The sequence below is a fragment of the Orycteropus afer genome, unplaced genomic scaffold, assembly GCF_000298275.1.
Source record: "Orycteropus afer afer isolate SDZICR_OR568_19922 unplaced genomic scaffold, OryAfe1.0 scaffold00108, whole genome shotgun sequence".
In the NCBI taxonomy this organism is placed as follows: Eukaryota; Metazoa; Chordata; class Mammalia; order Tubulidentata; family Orycteropodidae; genus Orycteropus; species Orycteropus afer.
In genome coordinates, this window is record NW_006921695.1 from 9,316,473 (window position 1) to 9,323,629 (window position 7,157).

Below are 7,157 nucleotides of genomic sequence, written 5' to 3' on the forward strand. Positions count from 1 at the left end.
CTATTTACATTTGAATTCAGCTAACTGGAAAAGGCAGCTCATGAATTTTCAACAATAGCAATAAGCACCTAACTTAATATGTTGCCAGTGAGTCAATTCAAACTCATAGTGATCCTATAGGACAGAGCATAACTGTCTCAAAGGATTTCCAATACTGTAATCATAATGGAAGCAGACTGCCACATCATTTTCCATCAGAGTGGTTGGTTAGAAACACTGATTTTTCAGTTAGCAGCCATGCATTTAACCACTGCCACACCAAGGCTCCTATCAATGAGCAGACTTGATTATAAAAGGCAACAAAGTCAATTATGTAAACGTCCTATATAAAAGTTAGGTTTAATGTTGGATGTTGCATTTTAAGAAATGGACAAATCAAAATAAGTGCTTATAAAGAACTATGAGCAGAAGGATTAACTATGTGGAAAATGTTTTATAGAGGAAGAATTGGAAAAAAAATTAAGAATCTGCTTACTTCAATAGCACATATAGTAAAATTGGAACAATACAGAGAAGATTAGCATGATCACTATGTCAGGATAACACACACTAAGTTCATGAATCATTACATATTTTTCTATGCAGAAAATTATATATTTTAAGGAAACTAAGTTCTCAGAGAAGATTGACCTGATACTTTGAGTCAGCCTTTTCATAAACCAAATAGTTCTTTCAATGTGCCTTTCTTACTCTACACTCACTCTAAATAAAAATAACAGAAGCAGAATACTCAAGCTATTACATGGTGAAGATTAAGGAAACTAGATCATGTCCAGATACTGCCTGACAAGTAGCATCTGCGGTTTCAAAGCTTATTAGAGTAAGCAGCCATCTAAGGAAAGGTATTAGGAAGTCTAAGCAAAAGAAGACACTCTTTGAATAGTATTCAAAGAATTTCTATGGAAATTCATAATCAGAAGAGAGGAATGCATAAGGACACTACAAAATCCAGGATACCTGGCATGACTGAAATGGGTTACACAAAGTCTGACTCAGAATTCATTTTGTCTTAGGCTCTGCTTCAGTTTCTGATAAGGTGACCTATGACCATTGTTGGGTACATATGGGAAGGAAAGCTTTCACTCAGGAAGAATTGTTGCTGAAAGCAGACTAACTAGTATGAACTTGTCTAGGCATATCTTCAATGAGTTACCAAAAATGATCAATCAGAAGAACTTACTTTGGCAAACCAATCAGATTATTTTTTAATGTTCCAGATATTTTAATATTTAAGCCTTGCATAGCTTCTGCCTGTTTGAGTACTTTGTAACTCCCTGGTTGCTCTGTGTTACTCCAATTCATAAACCACTCTATCCTTCTTTTACTTTTACTTGAAGTAAGAAGGAAAAAAAAAAAAAAAAAGGGTCAGGGGTATTAATCTAAAAAATAGACTTCAGGGATATATCAGAATTCTTTAATTTTTTTAAAAAGTCTTCCCAATAGAACACTGAAATTGTGTTTATAATGGGTGGGAGATTAAGGTTAATGTACAGATGCTATGAGGCAATTTGCATTGATCAACAACTACACCAACAAAACATGTTCATAATCTTTGCAAAAGTTGTATTGCTACCTCAAGCAGTAAAGAAGAGACTCTGAACTCTCTCCTTCATTGACATTGCTAAAGGAATTTTAATGATGTCTCAGATAATTTATAATGCCTTATTCAATTTTCAGACCCTGTGATTCCATAACACGTGCTAGATCATCTTTTAGAATTTCTGAAGCTACTGAAATGGATTGTTTCAGTCACTTCTTAAAATGGAACCCAGTTCCTGAAATATTATAGATGATATTTGGCCTATATCAGGCACAGTCCCATGACTACCAGCCTATAGAGCATGACTGAATGATCCTGGTAATTTTGGGAGTTTGATGATGTTTCTGTTGAAATTGCAGATGGGAAATAATATTCTATATTCATAACAACCCCTTTTTGGGTTTCTGAGGCAGTATCACTACGGAACCAGATTCCCCAATCTTACTTCCATTCCTTGGAATGGGCAATTTGCTTCCGTAGTGATACTGCCTCGGAAACCCAAGAAGGGTCACTATGAGTCAGAACCGACTTGATGGCAGTGAGTTTTTCTTTTTTTTTTTGGTTTTATTCTGTGTAACTGAAATTAAAGTGGTCACTATTTTCTGGCAAGAATCTTCTAAAGAGTGTCTCTTAAGTATCCAAGTATCAGAGAGTCAGAGAGCTTGGACTGAGGTTGTGTCTGACTCACATTGGATGGGCCATTTCAGTGTAGTGGGTGAACTTGAATTTGTACCTGTACAGCTTTAGTGGGACTGCCTTTTCTTCAACAATACTCTGTTACATTTAACAATTCCCCCCCCCTCCGATGTCAAATGATTATAGCTGCAGCATTGTTCCTTCTTTTTTCTCTATTCTCTTTAGTCACTTAGTCTGTAATATGGGGAAAAATCATAGTCCCTGAGTTGTGCAAATGGTCAAGAACTTGACTACTAACCACAAGGTCAACATTCTAATCTACACTGGTGTGCCTCTGAAGGTCTGACAATCTACTTCTGAAATATTACAAACATTGAAAAGCCTGTGGTGTGCAGTTCTCCTCTGAAAGGCATGAGGTTGCCATGAGTGAGAAAGTACTCAATGGCAACTGGTTTGGTTTGGTTTTGGTACAGTTGGGAAATAGACTTCTTTTGTCTTTATTTTTGAATCCTGGTTAATATCTAACCTGAGGTCAAGAATAATTTTTACTTTAACAGCTGAAACAAATGAATAAATAAAAACAGACATATTTATTTTTAAATTAGATGTTAATAAATAGCTTGTAAAAGGGAAAAAAAACCAACTCAAATTTGTAGTAAGATCAATGAGAAGACTATATGTGGTTTTATTCTTAAAGAAGGACTGAAATACTTGCTGAGATTTCAAAATTCTAGGATATTTATCTGGGATAGTTGTAAAAGCAAGGCAGTTGTAATAATGTGTGTAAATATCTCATATGGGAAAAATTGAAATTGGATACATAAATGTATAGGCTTGTTATTGTTAGTTGTTGTTAGTTGGTACTGAGCTTTACCATTCGTGGTGATCCTATGTGTGCAGAACAAAACTGTGCTCCATAAAGTTTTCAAGCCTGAGACCTTGCAGAAACAGATCACTAAGCCTGTTTTCCAAGGTGCCCCTGGGCAGGTTCAAATTGCCTACCTTTTGGCTAGTAGTGGAGTGTTTAGCCCTTTGTACTACCCAGGGATTCCAGTATAGTACAAAATTGACAATATGTTAGATTATTTGGTCTGATACCTTGCTCCACTATTTATTGTCTTTGTGGATAATCATTTTCATTTTCTGTACCTCAATTTTCTCATTTGTAAATTGTGGATAGAATTGTACTGATCGCCTAGTTATTTTGAGGATTGAAGAAAATAATAAATATAAAACCCTTAGAAATGTGCCCAGCACATAAAAAAAAAAAAAAAAAAATGCTCACTAAATATTGTTGTTGTTGTTGTTATGTGCCATCGAGTGGGACCTGACTCATAGTGACCCCTCCTTGGGTTTCTGAGGCAGTATCACTATGGAAGTAGATTGCCCAACCTTCCTTCCGAGGAGTGACTGGTGGGTTTGAACCACCAGCCTTCTGGTTAGCAGTCAAATGCCTTAGGTACTAGGCTACCAGAGCTCCTCACTAAATATTAGTTGTGTCTTTATTATTTTCATTCATAGAATTGACAATATATACTATTTAGTTAACTTTCCCTGAGAACTTGGAGGATCAAGCATTACCAAATTAATTGCTAGTCAAACTCTTTTTATGAAGGTCACTGTAACATTGAATTAGTTTTCACATCACTGGATGTAATTGCATAAGAAAAGACTTCATGGTGAATAGATGCTATCAGTAAGTCAGTTATGATTAGAATAGAATGAACTGAAATAGCACCAGCAGAATGTGGCCCAGGAAGCTCCACAGGAATGTCAGTTAGTTTGATGTCTGGAGGGCAGCCTACAAGGGAGACCCCAGGGGAGCTGTGAGGGGGGGTACATATTAGTATCCCAGGGCTGCTATAAAAAAGACCACAAACTGGCTGGCTTACAACATAAATTTATTCTCTCACAGTTTTGGAGGCTAGCAGTCTAAATTTAAGGTATTGCAAATCTGTACTTACTCTGAAGGTCCCAGGGAAGAAGAGTCTGATTCTCTCTCTGCAGCTGAGCTTCCAGTGGCTTCTGGTGTTCCATGGCTTGAAGCAACATAACTCCAGTCTCTGCCTCTAGCTTCACTTGACTGTCTTCATTCTATGTGTGTCTGTGTCTCCATACAAATATCCTTCTTCTGATAAGGACACCAGTCATTGGTTCGAGGGCCCACCTTGATTCAGTGTGACCTCACCTTAACTTGATTACATTTGCCAATCTCCTATTTCCAAATAAGATCACATTCACAAATTCTAAGTGGACATAAATTTTTGAGAGACACAACTCAACCAGTTACAGCATATATACAATCTAATGTGCATAGCTATAACTGTAAGGGCCTTCACAAGGCTGACCTCACTGAGAAACATTTTCAAGGAACTGCCCTTCTTACCGGGAGCTCTGGTAGCTTAGTGCCTAAGGCACTTGACTACTAACCAGAAGGCTAATGGCTCAAACCCACCAGCCACTCCTCGGAAGGAAGGTTGGGCAATCTACTTCCATAGTGATACTGCCTCAGAAACCCAAGGAGGGGTCACTATGAGTCGGGTCTGACTGGGCAATACATAACAACAACAGCCCTTCTTACCAAGAGGAGCTCTGCACGTTAATTCACTATCAGATATTAATGCAGAATGTAGGGTGAGAAGCCCAGAAAATTTTTAAAGTGTGCAGAATTTTCGAATTTTCTTAAGCTTTTAAGACAATAGATTTAAAAGTAAATAGTGAAATTGATGAACTATCAAAGCTAAAGTGGAACACAGAGCTTCATTTAGTGCTTTGATGGTAATATTAAATATTGGGGTGAAAATTTGATGAACTAAATTTACTGGTTACTGGTTTTATCAGATATTCCCTATTTTCCTTCAAATTCAGGTGATTTGGGGAATGGGTCACAGAGGATACAAACATACAAAGAACTGGCAGAATCTATTGTTGTACCTTAAAGCCTGGAAAAGATAGTGTATATTTCTTAGTGCTTTACAAAAGTTAAGCATACTTCTCTTGGGAAAATAGAGCCTATTGAACCCTCAGATATTTCACAGAATACAGTGCTGTGTTGCTACACCTGTGTGTATCTCTCCTGGTGTTCCTAGTAAAGAGAGCTGCCAGAAATTTGACTCCTTTCCAAACTGCCGTGAGTCTTGTTTATTTTTGTATTACGGATCCATATTACAACGTAAGTGCCATTTTTCATTCTAAAATAGAATGATTATATTTTAATTGCCACATTGCAAAAAATTGGGTGTGCATGGGATAAGCATAGCACACCAATTTTCCAAAGAAGGGACCTTTGTTATAAAATTAAGCCATTGTCATTACGTAAGTGCTTGAGGAATAGTGTTTCAAGTGCTTTATATGGCTGTAACTTCTTTTCCCCTCTCTTTTTTCTCTCTTTCTCTTTCTCATATGAAAATATTGTTCATTATATTGTTTAGTTTATTCGGTTGTTTAGAGTTCACTGCTATGGAAAGAAAATCTTTAACTTCAAATATTTCTGGCAAGGCCCTTATAATTAAATTTATGCTTTAAGAGAAAATTCTAAAGACCTGCGGGACCAAGGATGGAGTGAAAAACTTAATTTCTGACATTTGTTTCATTCTTCAAAAACTCACAATGTAGGGTGAGAAGCCCAGAAAATTTTTAAAGTGTGCAGAATTTTTGAATTTTCTTAAGCTTTTAAGACAAAAGATTTGTAAGTTGACTTACTTCTAGAATAATGGATAATTCTCAGCTCTTGTGACACTACTCTATTTTTTTTTTATTTCATACAACTCTTTTCAACAAGTATTTATTAAGTAACTATATATCTTCATAAGTGTCATAAATAGTGACAGAAGTATGTGAAAGAATTAGTCTTTAAATTCTTCACTAATTTTTTGAAGAAAAAAAGATAGATTCAATTAGAAGAAACAAATACTATAATCATATAACATGCATAATGAAGGACTACCAAAACAAAAAACAAACACACTGCCATCTAGTCGAACCCGACTCACAGCTACCCCTCCTTGAGTTTCCGAGGTGGTAGCACTACGGATGTACATTGCCCAACCTTCCTTCCGAGGCGTGGCTGGTGGGTTTGAACTGCCAGCCTTCTGGTTAGTGGTCAAATGCCTTAGGCACTATACCACCAAAGCTCCCAATGAAGGACTACATTTAATATAAATTCTAAGATCCAAATAAGTGAGTAGATAATGAGAAAATTCACTTAGACTGGGGTTTTCTGGAAACTCTAAGGAAGATGTAAGATTTGAGACAAGTGAAGACTCCTAACGGAGGCCTGTGTTGCAATGATTAAACACTGAGCTGCTAACCAAAAAGTTGACAGTTCGAGCCTATCCAGTTGCTCCAGGGGAGAGTCGTCTGCTCTATTAAATATTACACCATAGAAAAGCTTATGGAGAAGCTCTACTCTGTTACATGGGGTATTTATGAGTTAGAATTGACTTGACTGCATGAAATGTTAACAACAAGAAGTACTAAGTAGAGAAAAGAAGCATAATCAAAGGATGTATATAATCCATATGTCTTATATAGACAAGCTAGTTTCAGTGAGATAAAAACTTGGAGAGTAGTAGAGAATAGTCTACAGAAGTAAAATAAAATTAAGCCATGGAGCTTGGTGAATCTCGTAGAGAGGTTGTTGTTATCTACCTTTCAGTAAGCCCCTGACTCATGGCAATGTCATGAACAACAGAATAAAACACTGCACAGTCCTGTGACATCCCCATAATCAGTTTCAGATTGAGCCCATTGTGATTCATAGAATTCTCACCAGATGATATTCTAGAAGTTGATCATCAGGACTTTTTTTTTTTTTTTCCTAATCTATCTTAGTATGGAAGATCTACAGAAACTTGTTCAGCATCACAACAATATTTAGTCTCCACTTACAGATAGATGGTGATTGTGCATGAGGTCTGTGTTGTTGTTGTTGTTGTTAAGTGCTGTCGAGTTGTTTCCGACTCATAGCGACCCCATGAAC

The 7,157-nt window shown here is 36.7% G+C and overlaps 1 non-coding gene across 1 annotated transcript; it reads left to right on the forward strand.

Moving 5' to 3' along the window:
- The first annotated feature begins 467 nt into the window (after positions 1–467).
- Positions 468–577, forward strand: LOC122150234. The gene has a single exon (XR_006163555.1). It is a non-coding gene; the product is annotated as a U6 spliceosomal RNA (small nuclear RNA).
- The last annotated feature ends 6,580 nt before the right edge of the window (positions 578–7,157 follow it).